This window comes from Oenanthe melanoleuca, chromosome 20, assembly GCF_029582105.1.
Source record: "Oenanthe melanoleuca isolate GR-GAL-2019-014 chromosome 20, OMel1.0, whole genome shotgun sequence".
Classification (NCBI taxonomy): Eukaryota; Metazoa; Chordata; class Aves; order Passeriformes; family Muscicapidae; genus Oenanthe; species Oenanthe melanoleuca.
In genome coordinates this window covers 13,731,305-13,750,328 of record NC_079353.1, presented here as the reverse complement: position 1 = coordinate 13,750,328, position 19,024 = coordinate 13,731,305, and the positions used below count along the sequence as shown (strand labels likewise).

Genomic DNA, 19,024 nt, shown 5'->3' with positions numbered 1-19,024 from the left:
AAATGGCACAACAAAAGCCATTTCCCACAGGGGAAGCTCCACCACTGTCCAAAGGGCCTGATGGGTTCATCATCCTTAGGGATCCTCTGGAAGCACACTGACCAGGCAGACCTGGTGCTGAGCTGTGGCTCCCCAGATCCAGGAACTGCTCAAATACCTGCACAAAGGACTGCCAGGCTACCTACAATCTGCAAACTGTGCCAACATTCCTACACATTTACAAACAATTAATGAAGACATACTCAACACCAACAGGAATCCAACCAACCAAACAAAACAAAACCAGCAAAAAAACACTGGGTAAGGAAGGCACAAGAAGTCCCTGTTATTGCTTTGGTATGACCACCTCATGCCAGAGAGGGACCAGAAATGTGGCATGACATCAGGACTGGAAAAGCCTCTAAGATCATTCAGTCCAATCATTAAAATATTAAATTGTAAAAAAAAAATCTCCCATTTACCACCCAAACTATAGATATATCAGAAAGTAAGATGGGGAGGGGGGCAGCAAAGATGACAGCATTTCTTATCCCTGCACCTCCACCTCTATGCTCAGCATGTTCACAAGAAGCAGGACAGTCCCCAAGGAAATCAGATCAGCAAAGGTTTTTAACTCCCTTGCAGGTCTGGGATGGGAACTGGAACACTGGCTGAGTGACAGGGAGTGCTGCAGTACAGCCAACACTTTTAAGGCAAGTAACACCTCTGAGCAGCCATCACAGACCTGAGATGTCTCCTTCCCCTGGAGCACAGCCACAGAGAAATCAGTCAGAAATTACTATCACAGAAGAGTCTGCTCACAGATCCTCTGGCCACATGCAATACATCCAGACAAGCATGTATTCAAACATCAGGACAACAAAAATCCACCTGGCTCTAAGTTTTTTAAAAAGCTTCTCCAACTGCAGGCATCACATTTTGCAATTCCACATCAAAAATTCTTCTGTGCACTGGAAACAGGAGAAATGCTCATGGTTTCTATTTTTCTAAGATTTGAACTGCTACAAAGAGATCAGAGAAAAAGCTTTTGGAGAGCAACAGAGCTCACACACAGGTGGAGGTGCTTCCTGAAGCCTGGCTGGCAGCAGGACAGATTTTGAGTTGTTTGGGGCATTTCAGCAGAAGCTTAGAAAAACTTTGTCATCCCTTGAAATCACTGGCAACTTGTTTCTGGCTCCTGCCTCGTGGTCAGCCCACAACTGAGTCCAGGGGCAGGACAGCCATGAGTGCCAAGTCCATTTCAAACAGATACAAATAGAGAAATTAAGTGTCCAAAAGGTATTGCATACCTGGGCAAGGGGTGTGCTCAGTGTGGCCAAAAAGATGTTTTAAACCTTTACTGTCTTAGGCAAGACAACATGGCAGCATTCCCAGGCTGGGGTACACTGGATCTCTACAGCACACAGCCCATATTGCAGCTCCTCTCTGCAGTGGAGGCCTTGCTTTTTCTTCAGAGTGGCACCAGGAAAAAACAAAATAGCCTGTGCAGAAATTACCTGAACCACTTCATTAGCTCTTCTGTACAAAGCTACAGCCCCCTCGTGCTTTTGTATTCCTCACTCTGCTGGAAAAGTCCAGCTCTTCTGCAACTTAGACATTTGTGCTGAAATCCTGACAATGGCAGGTCGCTAAGTGAAAGTATCACTTGAGAGCCCTAGGTTTCAGTCCTATAATTCAGAATAATTCAGTTCTGTAGCACAGCAGCACGAATGAGTGTGGTGCCCAGTACCACCGAGTCACCTGTGGCAGGGAGACAACCCAGGCTGCACTCAGCACTACAGCCTAACACAGGCAAGCAAGGACTCCCCAAGGGGACATCCTGATGGCCAATCTTCCAAGCAACAACTCCTTTCTTATGTTTCTTAGAACACCAGAGCAGCAGCTACAGTGGTTGCACAGTTTAAATGCTGAATAACTTCCCTCCTCCTAAAGCAATGTCCTCACTGTGATCCCACAGCTCTGCTCCCAGCCCCAGTGTACTCCTGGAGCCCACAGCACTGGGACCATGCTCACCTGTGTGGGATGGAGCAAAGACCATCACTGACAGCTCACCTCACAGCCTATTCAATAAACATAAATCAGCAGGAATACCTGCTCAGTGTTCCATTCACCTACTGCTAGAAATAACAAAAAAACACAACTGTCACTGATTTTTTTTCTCAATTATTAAGGTTTCCAATTAACTACTTTAAAATGCTAGGAAAGAATAGTTTTATTCTGTGGCTGAGCTAATCCACATGAAGATTTTCACCAAGCCCCTGTGCCTTTCTTTAGGTGAGCCAATGGATAAAGCCCAATTGCATTGTAAAATGGGAAAGAAAAATCTTCCCTGGTTTTCCTGAGGGCCATATAATATGGATTTAAAAACCTTTTCATCTGAGCTAAAGGAAAACAGAAGTTTAATTTGTAACAAGGGCGATTTCTTTCTGGAAAACCACATCAGAATGAACTACATAGGCAAACAGCAAATGTAGAGTTCTTATACAAAGATTAAAAACACTTCTTTGTCAACTGAGCAGCCTGCCCTTGCCCAAGACTCCCAGCATTGTTATTTTAGCTCTCCACCAAGGCAGAGACAAGCCATGCAGCAGGTGAGCTGGCAGCACAGAAAAGCAGATTGAAACCACTCCCCAAGTCACATCTACCATCTGAACACAAGCCCTCCTTTTCCAATCCGAGTCATAAACCATAGACTTACACAAATCAAGTTTTTCTTTCTGCCTATGCTAAGGGAGAAATACCTTTCACAACCTGAACCCATCCCCCAATCCCCAGATTTTATTGGTTAAGTAATAAATTTCAAAACTACCACAGCCAAAAGGAACTGTTAAAAGCATAAGCACTTAACATCAGTTTCCACACAAAGACAGTCCAAAAAAAGCACTACAGAAAAATCCACTGAAAACTACTATGTGTGACAACAGTACTGGAGACTCCAGGAAAATTTGCAAGAACAGATCTGAAAAACCAATTTAGTGAACAGAAATTTCATTAAATATCTACACCCTTTGTATTTAGAAAACTTAAATGTCCACAGATCTCAAATAATTCTGGAATTTACAAAACACTATAAGGCTATCAGTAGCAAAATTTGTGAATTTCCAATTGTATTTTTTAAGTATATTTGATGCTTATAAATAAATTTGAATAAAGTCCATATATAGGATAAAAAGTATTACTAGATTCTTATTAATATACATAAATGCACTAAACCCTCTCCTTAATCAGTGTCTTTGTTTAAGGAATTCCAGATGCTATCCCAGGGTCAGACTGTTTATCTGCCCCAGCACAGGGAACCATCCAAGAGGTCCCAAAAGGGACTGAATCTGTACCTAGGTGTAATTCATACACCAAGCCATGCTCATCTAACCACAGCATCAAATGGGACCATTTGAAACAAGAAGGAACACACAGCCTCAGTCCAGACTAGACTAGAAAGGCTGGCTGAAGATCTACAGAAAAATCCTCTGAGAGCAATAACAGAAAAATAAAATAACAGATTAAATTCAATGTAAAAAAAAGGTGCAGTCTGAAGATAAATGGTCCTGATTTCACATATAGAGTGGTGTGCTCCAAACTGATCATAAACATTTGGAAAATCTTGCTGGAGTCACAACAGATTGATTAAAGCATCAGTTCAAAGTCATTCCATGCACAAAAAAAATAATGTTAGAAAATTATTAGTAATAAAACCACCTTATAAAAATATAGTATGGGTGCATCTTAAATCCCAGATGCAGTGCCTGCTCCTTCCTTTCAAGAGAACACAATAGAAAGGAAAATATTTTTTAAAAGGAAACAAGGTTTGAAAATACGAGTGAGGAATTATCAATCAGGCTAGGGTTCTTCTGCCTGGAAGGAGAGACTGCTGCAGTGACATAAAACAGAAACCTGTAAAATCACCAACTGAATGGAGAAGGTAAATTGAGATCAGTTCTTCACTGTGTCCAAACAATTCAACAGCTAAGGATAGGAAATGAAGCCAGCAGCTGTGAAGTTCAAAACAAAACTAACAGAGGCAGTCAGCACACAGATGATTCTGTGCTCTGGAAAATCTCCCCTGGGATGTAGCAGTGCCTTACATTTAAGTGCATGGGAGACATGGGCTAGCTCACAGAAGAAAAATGCATTAAATCATGAACAAAATAAAAGCAAACAGCATCTACCTCTTGACATCCTACAAATGACAAGAGACAAGTGGGCCATCAGGCAAAGATTTATATTATACATCCTGACCTTATGCTCTTCTCTTTTAGGTCACTGTTAGAAAAGAACAGTGTTCTCACACAACAAAAATCAATTACATCTCTGGTACTCTACTCAGGCCTCTTTTGAACTCACACAGCTTACTTACATGGCAAAATCTGATCATCTGGGGAGATGAGGACACAGAGGGGCTGGATTAGTGCTCTGACTGTTCAGTAAACTGAACCGGATCAGGAAAACCTCCAGCAAATGCTGAAGGTGGTACAAGAGAGAGCAAGAGTATGACCAGCCCCTGTGCATGGCAACCAGTCTTTTGATCAGTTTAAGGTGTAACACACAGTGTCATCAGCAAAGCAGAGATGAAAAGGAAGCAGCTGATTGCCTGTCTCCTCTGATCAAATACACAGGTAAAAGCCACAATTCCAGCTCTTGTGGAAAGTAAAAAAAAAAGTGATGTTTCACATCTTTAGTCCATCTAGTAACTACAAAGAGAGTCTGGTTTATACATGACTGAATAGTAGAAGTTATTTTAAAATTAAACATTACATTTATAACCTGTCCTGGTTTTATATTATGTAAAATAAGGAAAACCCCTTTGGGGAACTAGGCCCATTGTAAATACAGAAATGCATCCAAGTCTGGAAAGGAAATAGCCAAATGAAAACAGAGCTATTCCTTCCATGCTTCCCACAGCACACACTGGATTACTACAATAAATGGTGCTATACCAGTCACAGAACACAACAGAATATGACCAGATAAAAAATGGTAAGTGGCCAGTAAGATCATTAAAAATCCAGCAAATTCCATCTATAATTCAGAATTTACAAGAACAAAACTGAAAACCAAGAGAGGTTATTGAAGTCTCTCATCAAATCTGCTCTGCACAGCAGCAGGCACAGTCACCCAACCCTTTCCACAGCAGGACCAAATCACAACTGCTCTGCTTAAAATCTGACCTGACTGGCCAGAACACTGAGAATTCCCAGGGAAAAGCAATACAGGATTTTATTATTCCTCCAAACCACTTTCAAATAAATATGAAACCACTGAGGAACACTGAGACAACTATCAGGAACACTGTCTTCACCATTACACAGGGAAACTCCCAAACTGCTCCTCTGCTCCTGGAACCACCACAGGTTAAACCAGGCCACCAAATTCACAGCCTGAGCCAGCCCTGCACAGCCTCACACAGCACAGACATATTTACTTGCACCCAAGACACAGCTGACACAATGAGCACAAGTTAAGATCTGATCAGGGATGGTTATGGTGTTAGCACTGCCTATGGAAAAAGAACTGAGGGTTTGGCTTCACCATTTTTCAGGAAGAAATTAAGTTACTGTTTGTGAGAATGGAAATGAAGCAATTAAAAATTAAAACTCCTAGTCCCTTCTTACACATAAAAAACAACCCCCCCAAAAAATTTAAAGCTGAATTGTTTTCTTTTTTTTTTTTTTATTTTTGTCCTTAAACTACACTACAATTATAATTTTTCGTGCTTTTTACTGAAATACCTATATATTACTACTTTGATGTAATGCTTACCTTGAGCATACAACCAAGGAATATTTAAAAGAGAAGTCTCAGCAGTATCTTTAAAAAGATTTTCTAGTATATTTTTAAGGAACCAGAATACATGTTGTACAACAATATATATGTACATATTTACATATATACATATATATGTACATATGAAATCTAAAGGTACCACCATGCTTTCCAATGAAAACCACTGAGGACTGTGTAGGACCAACGTGAAATAAGAGCTGCAAATGGGAGCACTGGAGGGTTTCTAAAGGTGATCTAAGATTAGAAAAATCCAAATCAAACGGGTTTATTCATTTCAATTAATTTTTAACCTCAGATACAGAATGAGTAGCCAAAAATATAGTTACAGTTTTTAATAATGCTGCTTCCAGCAGTTGTATAATTTCAATTGTATATTATTGTTTAATTTTCATTGTGTAACATTTCCAGCTTCTACCTTTGCAAACATCTTGAAGGTAAATATGAGGCACATGAAGCTGTTGCCCAAAGACATAGTGCTTTGGTGTGCCACACAAGGTTCAAAATCCCAAATAATTAATTGAAATTGGAACAGGCATTGCCCATGTCAAGCCCCCTCAACAATCCCCAGCCCAGAGGCCAAAAATCGAGACGAATCCTACTGATCATCTTGCTTCTTCAGGACTCTATCCCAGTTCACTAAGTGGGACATCTGGTAAGCTCTGCTTGCCTAGCCCAAGAACATTATTGTGCTAGAAAACCTTCATGCTAATTTTAAATTGAGCTCCCTGACTTTACATCACCTTTCTGCTTTTCCCCCAGACTGACAGGCTGTTGATAAACCTGGTTTGCCAGGCTCCATCATTTGGAAGACTCTTGTTTCTACAGACAAGGCAAAGCAGAAGCTAAAGCAATGAGCCCCCAAGTCCTCTGAATACGGGGGACTCACAAGCCTGCCTGACACACGCAGCAGAAGCAGATTCTTCACAGAACGGCCTGGGCTAGGAGGGACCTTAAAGCTCCCCCAGTTCCAACCCCCTGTCATGGGCAGGGACACCTTAAACTAGACCAGGCTGCTCCAACCCAGCCTTGCATGCCTGTATTCCATTCTTCTCCACTTGTGACCCCCATCTCCTCATCACCTCAGTACTCAAGCACAAAAACTCCTTCGGATTTCCCAGACTCCTTACCTGACAGCTCCTGTTCCCTGGACCAAGTCACAGCCTCAGGGAAATTCATGCACCTTAGCATGGCACGATCGCACAGCGGCTCCAACCCCCCTGGGCTTTTCAGCCACAACGAGCGGTCAGACCGCAGGGTGTCCCTGAGCAATGCAACACCCCGGGCGGGGACAGCGCCGAGCCCCTGAGCAATGCAACACCCCGGGCAGCGCCGAGACCCACCGGGGACAGCGCCGAGCCCCTGAGCAATGCAACACCCCGGACAGCGCCGAGACCCACAGGGGGACAGCGCCGAGCCCCACCGGGGACAGCGCCGAGCCCCACAGGGGGACAGCGCCGAGACCCACCGGGGGACAGCGCCGAGCCCCTGAGCAATGCAACACCCCGGGCAGTGTCGAGCCCCCCCGGGCAGCGCCGAGCCCCGGGCGGCCGGGACAGCGCTCAGAGCCTCGCTTGTTTTGTAACACCCCATGGTCCCCGTCTATAATGATGCTCTTCATGATAGCAGAAGCCTCTGATTTCGCGACAACCTTTTGAATTACACCTTGTGACTTGCACTAAATACAAAATACTTATTTAGAAGAAAATAGAGACATGATGCTTTAAGTCAATGAAAATCTTTAGAAGCTATTGCCTTCCCATTCATATTCCGACAAGGCTGGGCCGAACTAAAGATAAACACCCAGTCTGCGTTTAGGATAGATAATACAAACGAGAATTCTGAGATCTGAATACCAGAAAGAAAAGCTATAAAGGAAAGAAAGCAGAGCGCCCGACGCACTCCCGTCCGTTATTTACATGAAAAAACCGTCCCCGCAACAGCCTCGGGCACTTCCGAGGCGTTTCCCCGACTCCCGGCGCAGCCCGGTGTGACGAGGATCATTTCCCAGTGCCAGCGGGGGGAGCGGGTCTCCCGGGCTGCGCTGAGCCCCCTCGGCGGCGCGGCTCGGCGGCGGCACCGACCCCTCACGGCGAAACCACCCCCGCCGGGGCCGGGCCGGGCCGGGGCGCGGCGGGACACACGGCGCCCGCGGGCGCGGCTGCCACTGACTCCGGCCCGCCGGCCGCCGCCGCCCGGCACCTGCCGCCCAGGGGCGGCCGCGCGTCCCGGAGCCGCGACGGTTCCGCGGAGGGCGGGGGGTCCCGGCGGGGCCGGCCCGGGGCTCACCTGGACAGCGGTGCCTCCACACTCCGCCCGCCGCGGCACGGAGCGCTCTGCGCCTGCGCGGGGGCCGCCTCTGCGCGGGAGCGGGACTACAAACAACATGGCGCCGCCCCGGGCGGGGCCTGCCGCAGCCTCCCCTCCCGCCGGCAGGGGGCGCCGCCTCCGCGCGGGCCCGGCCCGGCCTGAGGGGCCCGGCGGAGCCGCCGCCGCCTCCCTGACCCTGCGGGGCTGGCGTGGCGCCGCGGGGTGAGCTCCGTGAGCGCGATGTCCCTCCGTCCCGCTCGGGGCCGCAGCCATGCCCGTCCCACAGCGAGCTCGCTGCCTGGCTGGCGTTTCGGGCAGAGCTCCGTGCTATCCTCCGCCGCCTCCTGCCTCCCCCCTCTCTAGGAACGTCTTCAAGTGGAATCACTCGTTTCCCAGAGTCGTGTGGCGTCCCCAGGGCCTCTCGCCTTACCCTAAACATTGAGGACTGAGGTATTTCCCAAACCTAACCCGTGCCCTGGTTTCTGGTGCCACCCTGTGGTCCTGCCAAATGCCTTTACCCGGATCATCAATAATTAAAGGCTGAATAGCGATGGAATTGGCGAGCTAGAACTGAGACGTGTGTGGGTAAATCATTCCCGAACGTGTTCCCAATAAACCGAGATGGGAGTCGGGCTCTTCTCCCAATGAACAAATGACAGGATGGGAAGAAATGGCTTCAAGTTGTGCCATGAGAAGTCCAGATTGGATACTGGGGAAAATTTCTTCATTGAAAGAGTGGTCAGACATTGGAACCTGCTGCCCAGGGCAGTGGTGGAGTCACTGGCATTGGAGGAGTTTAAAAGGGGGACATGGTTTAATGAACACAGTGGCACTGGGTTAATGATAGCCTGAGAGAGAATTTCCAAACTTAATGATTCTATCATTAGAAAAGAAAGGTCACTGAATATGTCGTGTGGGTGGCTGAAAGCCTCAGGTGCAGCTGCTTGGGACCACTAAGATCTATTGCTTGCACCATGGACTTCAGAAGTAGCTCCCAAAAGCCCTCCCACCTGGAATTGGCAGATTCCCCTTACACCACTCCCTCCTGGTGCCCTTGAACAAAGTCTTGGAGCAGACAGAAGCTCAGGCAGACCACACCAGCTGTATGGATTGTGCCTCCCTACGAGGACCAGATTTTCTCTGAGATCCCTCTTTGGAAGTGTGCAGAAAGTGACCACTGGGTACACCCCAGCCCCTGATGGACCTGGGTGTACCCAGAGAGGCCTGAATGGCCCTGACCAGCCCCACCACACCCTTGGGAAGTCACATTCCCCTCAGCCCAGTGCCCCCTGCCCTGTCTCACTTACAGGACAAACTGCCTGTCTCCAGCTGTGCCTTCTCACCTTGGCTCTGGATGGACCTTGGCTTTTCAGTAGCTTGTCCCTTGGGCAGACGCCTACAATACCCCATCAACCTTATTCTAATTGGACAATTAATTTTTTAATTACATCTCTTTAACTCTTGTTTCATATAGATACTTTTTCATATAAAAGCCATTAAACAGTAACATGCCAAGTACTGTCTGCCCCTTCTTGTACAAGACCAAGCATAATTCAAGCTCTTTATAATACCTTTGAGCTTGCCTGGGCTACCAAGAGCTAGAGAGGAAGGAAGAGGGGTAAGCATGGACTTGTGCAGGTGCTATAAGCAGAATCATCAATACTGCTGCTTGCATTTTTAGGGATTATGTAAACTAGATGAGCAGTTGAACAGAGGTAAAGAGGGGAATTTCCTGCCACATGACTGGAAATGGTTTCACTGACTCTCCCACCCAGGAAGCTGCTTTTAGGCTCTCTGGTGTGGCTGGTCCCCTCACTCCTTGCTGTTGTCCACACGGATTAGGTGCTGGAGTGTATCCAGGGGAGGGCAACACAGCTGGAAAAGGGTTTGCAGCACAAGATCCTGAGGAGTGGCTGGCAGAGCTGGAGGGGTCAGCCTGGAGAAAAGGAGGCTCAGATGAGACTCTGCAACTCCCTGACAGGAGGGTGCAGCCAGGCTCTTCTCTCTGGCAACAAGTGACAGGATAAGAGGAAATGGCCTCACATTTCTCTCAAGGAAGGATTAGATTGGATATCAGGGAAAATTTCTTCACTGAAAGGGTAGCCAGACATTGGACCAGGCTGCCCAGGACAGCGCTGGAGTCACCACTCCTGGAAGTGTTCAAAAAATGTGTGGATGTGGCACTTGGGTGTTAAGGAAACTTCCCAGTGTGACCATTCCCAAGACTCTCTGGCAGTCACTCTTCCACCACCAGCAACTTTCACTGCTGGGATTGAAGCCCCTGTGCAGCAGCAGCTTCAGTGAGCTGAGGAGGGCCCTGCTTGGCTCCCTGCACTCCCCACTCTCACAGGCACACCAGCTTTCCTCACCAGTTTGACCCCAGGTTTCCCATGGGAGTCTCAGATGTCTTGTTCCATAAAGCCCTTTATTCCTGGCACAGAAACACAGAAACAGCTTGAGCTGGTGCCTCCAAGGAGCAGCCCCAACAAAAGATTGCTGGGCTTTTATCCCCTCACAGTCCAAGCTCATGCAAGTCTTGGCTCTTCCTCCCTAGTGCTCAGCTCTTGCAGTGCTGAGCACCTGGCTGGGCCACAGGTCCAGTGCTGTTTGTGATGCACAGGGTCAGCTGTTGGAGCTCAATCTGCAGCTGTCACTGCAGCTGCACCACCAGCTCCTGCACTGAATGGATTCCTTGACTGGGGGACATGGTTCAGGGGTGGCCCCAGCAGTGCTGAGTTAAGGGCTGGACTTGATGGTATCAGAAGGCTTTTCCAACCTTAGTGATTGTGTGATAATTCCATTATTGTTTCATCAGTGCCTGTGCTGCAGAGCAGCAGTCCAGGGCCCTACAAAAGGCAGCAGCATTTGCCCTAACTAACACCACCTCCTCCCCATGTGTTTTTGACTGACTGTGTCCTTTTTTTCTGCAGTTCTCCCAGAAAATGTTAGTTTCTATTTTCCTCCAGGAAGACACAGAATAAAAGTGGTGCTGCTAGCAGTGACGTGCAGAACTACACACTGAGGTGTTGAGCATGCAACGTAGCAATAAGCACCATGTGGGCATGGTGAGGGCTAGCAAGCAGATGGCTCTCTGGCTGTACAGGCAGTCAGGCCTGGGTTTCCTCAGTGCTTTTGGAGCCGTTCAGTCCAGCCAAGTGTCCTCAGTGTGGCTCTGGGCCAAGGCTCCAGGTGCATGGGGCTGCTGAGGCCCTGGATAGGCCAGCTGACTTCACACTGATACTGAAATCGGCTGGATAGAAACGTTGTAACACAGTTTTGAGTATTTAAAGCAAGCATTCTTTATTGTAGCAAGCTGGTCACTCTGGGGTATCTTTCTTCAAGCTTGCAGAGTAGCATTGGGTGAACAGGCATTTTATCATGCACACTGATCACATATTCATTAGCTATCCCCACTTCCTTGGCTTTATTTTACATAGTCACACCCCTTATCAGAAGTCCTGCCATGGTTCTTTGGGGTCCATCTTCAACTCCTGGTGTCCATTTTAGGTGGCTGTTCCTCAAGCCCCACTTTTGAGTAAGTGCAGTGTGACTGTTTTGCATAACTTCTGCTTTGTCAGCCTTGCAGACCTGAGCTGGCATCCTGCTTGTGTTTTGTTGCCTGCTTGACTTCTGTTTGCCTGATTTACATCTTTTGTTTGTTTCTCCAAAGCTGTGCTGTTGTGTTCCACTGTCTTTGATAAGAGTAAATGCTGTACTGTTCTACCAACATCAGGAGAGAGCAGGTTTCTGTCATTTCTGAACAGCCAAGATATAGTTGTAGAAGTTCTCATGTCAGTCTAAATCCTTCACAAAGCTTTGACTGAACATTCTCTCTTGTGAAAATCTACAGTTTGCATGAGTTGTAAGAGGAGATCAGTACCAATGAAGCAACTACTCCCTCCATTCAGGTCTCTAGTTGAAGGTACTGATAGCATTGAAACAATATTGCATTTTAATTCAATTAATTATTTTTCAAGATTTATAGGAAAAAAATTGTTTGCTACAAAGTGATAGAACTTTCTTAAGCCAACATAATCCTCACCCATCACTTGCCCAATGTGCACATTTAATGCAGCTAAATGGAGTGTTTGCATTCAGAGAAAAGTTGGATTTAGAAAATAACTGCTAGAATTCAGTGTGTCTCTGCCATCCTCTCTTCTAACTAATCCAAGTCAGATCTTCCAAATCACTGTTGTTTTTGTTGCAATCAGAGACTTAAATTTTGATGGAGCAGGGAGATAAAAGTGGGCTATCATGGCCTCAACAGCCACAGCACTACTATGTGCTGCTGTCCCAGATGTACTGGAGCTCCAGTTCTGTTATAGATGGATAATGCAATGGTTGGCTCTTGCAATTAAGGGATGAATATTATGTGTATATTAAGAGAAGTTTTATAGAGGTATATTTTTGTGATTTCTTCTCCCCATGTATTGTTGCTGGGGCATTTTGGAGGAGGGCAGGCTTGTTACTAGGCAGTGTGACATGGCAACACCTGACCTTCAATCAGGTTCCAAGGTGTCCATCAATGGGCTGTGAAGAAGAGTTGGCTGGCAGACTTTGAGAGGGGCTAAGGTGATGCAACACCAGGGGTATGAAAGGCAATGCAGCCATTTTGTGGGTGAGCACATGGCAGAGGCTCACATGTTCCCAGTGCTGTTTTCTCTTTCCTTATTTAGTCCTTCGTTGTTTTTTGTCAAAGTTCAAGAAACCTTTGAAATTTTAAAAGTGTAATTTCTCACAAGTATCAAGTAGAGTCTAAGCAGCCCAGTGGAGAGCCAGAATTGATATTGCCCCTGTGTTTATCTCAGTCCTTGTGGCAGCAGAGAGCAAGCCACAGTAGGCTGTTATGTGAAGGGCTATCCACCACATCCCAGCCCTAGGGTTGGATGCACAGCCTTACCATTTGTCATGGACTTATTCAGGCTGCACTGGAACAGGTCAATGCTCCTGAACCTCTGCATCATGCTGAGAACTTCATCATTACAGATGCAGTAGAAGGAGTGAGACCACCTCTCCTCCAGATCTTGGTGAAAGGATTTGTGCTTTGAAGCCACAGGAATCCAACAGTGAAAACACTGACCAGGAGCAGAGAATCCCTGACTCTGGCTGGGAGGGTGAAAGGATGACAGAACCATGGAGACAGGACTTTGGGGATACAGAATATGCCCTAATGCCCTCAGGGAGCAAGGCCTGCACCCCCTGGGGCAGTGCTTGCGTGGGTCACCAGCCCCTTGATGCCCAGCAGTGCCATGTCAGGATCCATGTGTTTGCTGGCAATGGGGATCTTCCACTGTGTTCCACAAACAGTCCTGCTGCAGCTTGGCTTGAAGAGGGAACTCTGAGTGGACAGAGAAGAAAGAGACATTAATCTTAGCTTTTTAATACATAAATTAAAAAAAGTTACATGACAATGGAAAGGTGCATGAGCCTTTACATGGATATCAGGAAAATTAATCCACAAACACCAGAGGTTTATGTCCAAAAAGGAGGCAGAGGAGTCCTGTAACTTTATTTGAATAAAGGGAGAGGTCATGGGCATTCCCTATGGGGTCTCTCCAAATCTTTAGAGGATGCAGCCTCATTTTTATCCTGATTTCTCGGCAGCATTTCCCTGTCTCTTTCCCCATTGGCTGAGATCCTTGAGAGGTACAGACTTTCCAAAATGCTTAATACCCTCTTCTAATGTATACTTCTCCCCATTTTTCTTTTATCTTGTGTCTCTGTTTCTTTTTCTCTAAATCCAGAGATGTAGCATTGTTTGAGTAACAGTCTGTGTCAATTAGTGGAATTCCTGTGGAATTTATGGCTCCCCCCATTGCTTCTTTCACCTCTCCACATCTAGCCTTATCTACCATCAGGCCCGCAGTACTATCAGCACCTGCAGACTAGTCAACACTATGGGCCAGGAGAGCAGCAAATGAACGCGGGATGAGAATAAAGATCGCGGGAAGGGTGAGACACGGCCTGGGGAAACAGAGCCGGTGCTGCCGTCCCTTCCCAGCCACAGGCGGGCTGGGCTGCAGCCGCCGGGGCCAAGAGCCGCGGGGCCTGAGGGCAGGGCAAGGCCGCGCCGGCCCGCAGCGTCCTGCACACCCCGCGCTGGCAGGGGAAGGAGCCGGAGCCAGGCTAGCGGAACGGCACCGGCGGCTCCCGGCCGCTGCCCACTGAACTCGAGCCCGGGCCCGCCCGGGAACGGTGAGATGGCGGAGCCCGGGATCGCGGGCAGCCCTGGGTGCGGTGCAGGCCGGCGTGCGCGGCCCCTTTAAGAGTCAGAGCACCACGGCGGCGCCAGGCACGGCGGCGGCCGCTCCACGCATGCGCACAGCCTGTCCCTGCGACTTATTCGGCGCCGCCGGCACAGGGGTCGCGTGCCGGGGTGGGGAGTAGCGCTGTAGCCGCTCGCGCATGCGCAGGCCGCGGTCCCGCCGTGCGCTTTGTGGCGCTGCCGGAAGCGGGTGCGGGCCGAGTGCAGCGAGCGGCGCTCCCGGTCCCGTGTGGCCGCGGCCCCGTGGCGCCGGCGGCCTGAGGGAGCGGCGCGTCCCGACATGTCTGCCGGGCTCTCGGCACAGGTAAGACGGCCAGGCTTTCCGCCACGGCGCTGTCCGGTTCGGCCCTCTTCGCCGCCTCTGGGCCTGTGGCGCGGGCGCCGCCCGGAGCCTCCGCCGCGCTGACCTCTGCGCTGCCGCGGCGGGGCCCGAGCCAGGCGGGCGGCGGGCGAGCCTGTCTGCGGGGCTCCCCCCGCGCCTGGCGCCTGGCTGGAGCCGTGGAGCCCCCGCAGGGCGGGCGGGAGCGAGTCTCGATGGCTCCCCGCGGCCCGGGCCCCTCTCGGCCCCTGCTCCGGCCCTGGGCGCGGACCGCGTTCCGGGTCCCTTGGAGGAGCGTGCGGTGCTACCCGCGCCCTTCTTCCCGTGTGGATCCTGCCAGCGGGAGCTGGGCCTGAGGGAGGGAAAAGTTTGTGTCGCTGTTTCCCCGCAGAGTCTCACCAACAAGCCGCTGGTGCCGAGCGTGCCCGGCTCAGGCCTCCCGGGCTCTGTCGCGATTCTGCTTTCCCTGCCTCGTTCGGTCTCCCTGCCCAGTGGATAGCAGATCCTATTTATTTGGCAGACAGTGAACTGCAGCGAGCCTTCTCCCCGGAGTAAGGGGGCTGTGCCTGCAAGAGAGTCCTTCCTGCTTGAACGGTTTGGAGACTTCACGAGAAATTGCACTGACAAATAAGTGCCAATGCAAAATAAACTGTTGAGTAAAAATTTTTCTCAGTCGAGTGCACTGTTTCGTGGTCAAGTTCATTAGATAGTTGTTGTCGCAAATGAGGGGTTTGAAAACTTACTGAATTCTCGGGTGACCCACCTGGAAGATAATTTTCTCAAACGTGCTGTTAAAAATGAGAGTGATAGTGAAAAGCAGAGTAGTACTGATGTCTGAGTAATAATGCTTGAAAGCAGAATAATAGCCAAATCATACAAAACTGACTGATGTTCTTGCTTTCCTATGGCTCTGCTCATCTTCAGCTGTAACAGTATGCAACTCTCTGTAGTAGGTGCCCTGCCTTCTGCTTTGGCCAGGCTGTGCCCAGCAGTGTTCCTGGAAACTGAGGAGACAACACTAGGGAATATTGAATGCTCTGTTTTGTAGTAAATGAGTGTCTCCTTTGTTTTGCTAGTTATAATGCTGGCCATTTCTTTCCAGGTCTGTCTGTGAGAGTGTGAGGATGTTTTATTTAGTGTAGCCTCCAGGAACATACAGTGAACAGATAGCATACAAGAGAGTGTAGAACTGCTTGGTGAACAACAGGGTTATTTATTACTCTTCTCACCCCTCTTCTTAATCAGCTTTCTGAGAGTCCTGAGTGATTTGAACCCCCGTAAGACGTATGTGAAGTGTGAATATTCAGCTTCATGAAACTTGGGAGATGTTAGTTGGGCAAGTGAGGATGCTTTATTGAAGCTGAAATATAGAACCATTGCAAAACCAGAAGTCAAAACCAGGTGTGATGTGACAGTTGCTTTTGTGGTCTCCAGTTTGCTGTCAGTGTTTCAGTAGTTACTGATGAATACAGTGTCTTGGAAGGGAGGGAGTCCTGCTGCTGCACAGCATCAGGTGCTCTTTGTCTCAGGCAAGCTGGGAAGCTGTCAGTGTGTGGAATCTGTCAGGAGCATTCTCAGATATCACTGTGGAGACTTTCCAGTCTTCTTAAATTCCTGTCCAGTTAGAAGAAACTGCATGCTAGATAGATTTAGTGGTACTCCAATCCTAACAGATTGCAGCCATTTCCAATTCAAGTGGCAGTTGAACTGGAGACTTAAATAAAAAGTAACTTCTAGTCCTTCCAAATAAAAACTTTTAACTGCTAAATTTTGGGGGGGGGGGGGGGGGTGAATAGACCAATACTCTCAATACTCTGATAAATTCCCCTCATAAGGATTTTGCATCTGAATCAAATTCTTTCAGTATTCCTTGTGTATTGCTATAACTAACAGAAGGTCCTTTTACAGCAAGACCAAAGGAAGCCTCAAATGTTAACAAGATATAGGCTGATCATTAAATTTATATATGAGTGTCAGGCAGCAGGCTGGGAGTGTGTGGCATGAGGTGTTTTAGTTGTCCTGCTGCTAAACCTCTTCAGCATGGTATGTGGTGTGTATATCCTGTATGTGTTAAAAGTGCCACTCCACAGAAGAGTGGAAGGGTCACCCAGAAGAGCTTTGTGTCTTTTCATTGTGGCAGGGAGCCACATGAATGTGTGTGATTGTGTGCTCAAGTTCCCCTGCCCTAATGCAATTAAGATTTTCTAAAGTGTAGCAGGATTTGGGAATCTGTGTCCTTTGAGCTCCCACAGAGGCATTGCCTGCCGCTTGCTGGTATTGTGCAGCACTTCACCCACCTGAGCACCCTGCTCTGGGCTGAGGGCAGACACTGAGTGTGCTGTGTTATCACACTGATAAGCTCCTGTCATGAGCTGCTCACTGCTAGCCAGAGGGTGGGGATGGAAAGGATGTGCTGTTTCATCAGTTCAAATCAGTTTATTTGAACCAATGTTCCTCAAATGCTGTTCCAGGGTTACGTGCTTCTAATGAACTTGTGTCACAGGAGAGGAATGGAGGGTGCTTCTCCCCTTCCTTTTGTGGGAAAGGGAGTAGGGACTCTGCTCCAGGGATAGAGGCAAAGTACTGGGGGGCTGAGAGGAGGGGGAAATCTTGGAAAGTAAATTATGTCTCAGTTCTGTCCCTTCTGCTTTGAGTCCAGACACATACTGGAGACTAAGATGGTATTCAGGAGAGAAAGGCAAAGATGAGGCAGCTCTGTGGCTACAGGATATGAAAGGAAAAGATACCACTATGGAAACCTAGATAGTGAAGCTAAGCAGTGATTGTACCTATCACTGAGGATTGGGGTTTTGTGGGTTGTGTTTGGTGTTTTGTTTTTGTGTGGGGTTTTTTTTTTTCTTTTTTCTTTGTTTAATTTTTTTGTTTGGGGTTTTGGTTTGATTTTGGAGGACTTGTGTGTGTGTGACTTTTCTGTGTCATGGAATTGCTATTTTTCTCTAAGCCTGAGGTTTTTGATCATAGTGACATGAACATTTCCCCTGCCTCAGCCCCTGGAGGAGGGAAGGTGCCTGAAGGATGTAGGGGTTGTATGTCCTGCAGGCTACTTCTGCTCTGGTTAACTCACTATCAAACCAGGAAGGATGTACTTTGGGAGACAAGATCTTGCTGCCTTGCTTTTCTGTGTCCTTTGAAGGGAATCATCAGGCTTTTTGCATAGGTTTTGGATATAAATATTTGGGGAGTCAGCTAAATAGGTAGCCTTGTTTAAATAGGCTTTTCCCTAGAAATGTGTATTTCCAGACCTGGCTTCTTGTTTGGTTTTGGGCCAGTGAATGTCTAAAGGAAGTGTTCAAAATATTCCCTGTATAACTAACAGGCTTTCAGATTGTGCTAGGTAAGTGTAGTTGGCAAATAGATCTTGGAGTGCCATCCGTGACAGCTTGAGCTGCTCTGAGCTGTCTCTTCAACTCTTCTTGCTTTTTTCCTGTGCCAGCCCTGTTTCCTTGTTCATGTGGTCAGCTGGCTCAGATAATGGATAAAAGACTGCTGATTCTGGTGGGAGGGGAGGAAAGGGAGATGGCATGCTGGTGGCTCAGGCTGCAGGTACCACCTGCTCGAGCAGCAGTTTAATGTTGTTGTGAGTGTGTACAAAGCATTCTGCTGTCAGAGGGATGTTACTGCTGCCCCTCTGCCCCTGGGTCCTCAGTGCTCTGTTGTGTTGGCACAGCTGTTTCTCACCTGAGTTAGATGAATCTCTGAGTGTGTTTGCTGTGGATCAGAGCTGGCTGTTGCTGGTGGGTGTCTCAGAGCTGCCCAGTGCCGTCCCTGGCTGCTGCTGCTGCTTTGCCCTGCCCGTTCCCGGGGCAGGGGTTCTGTCCTGGCCCCAGCCCTGCCCCTGTACAGCATGCAGGTGGTGTGTGTGCTGCTGCTGCAGCACGAGCCACTGCTGCCTGAGAGGGGCTGCAGGAGCACAGCTTCACTTCTGCTGCTTCTAATTGCCTCTCTTGGTTGGGTTTCACAGCAATGCCAAAATACCCAGCCCAAGCTCCCATCACTGCAAAAACCTGCTTGGTTCATGGTCAGCTTGGCTTCCTGATCTCAGATGGCAGTGAGGAGAAATGCACAACTGCATTTGTGCTGGAATTGTTATTGAAAGGAGAACTGTGTCTAGTTCTGAGAGCACTGCCTGGGATATTTCCTAGTGGCTTTTCTGTCTGGGACAAATGTAGATTTTTACAGAGTGACACTGTGTATTGGCTTTATAAGGACTTGAAATGCACCCCACTGCCATAGACTTGGAACCTGTATGTGCTGTAATGAAACCGTAAAGTGATGCTGGGTTTAAGCTAGTGATATACTAAGTGCTGAATTCACTGCAAATAAAGGGCACT

General features: G+C 48.1%; 2 protein-coding genes across 6 annotated transcripts in view; one reads left to right on the top strand and one right to left on the bottom strand.

The window, feature by feature from the left end:
• Nucleotides 1–8,188, bottom strand: part of NDRG3 (NDRG family member 3) — a 47,366-nt gene extending 39,178 nt beyond the window's left edge. The window contains exon 1 of one of the 4 annotated variants that reach the window (XM_056507617.1): nucleotides 8,068–8,188. The gene's annotated coding sequence lies outside the window, so the exon portion shown is untranslated. Of the gene's footprint in view, nucleotides 1–7,697; nucleotides 7,868–8,067 lie in introns of those variants that run through there. The other 3 variants (XM_056507615.1, XM_056507618.1, XM_056507616.1) reach the window with 3 other exon arrangements.
• A 6,328-nt stretch (nucleotides 8,189–14,516) lies between these two features.
• RALGAPB (Ral GTPase activating protein non-catalytic subunit beta) overlaps nucleotides 14,517–19,024 on the top strand; it is a 59,448-nt gene continuing 54,940 nt past the window's right edge. The window contains exon 1 of one of the 2 annotated variants that reach the window (XM_056507366.1): nucleotides 14,517–14,657. The gene's annotated coding sequence lies outside the window, so the exon portion shown is untranslated. The remainder of the gene's footprint in view (nucleotides 14,658–19,024) is intronic. The other variant, XM_056507367.1, reaches the window with a different exon arrangement.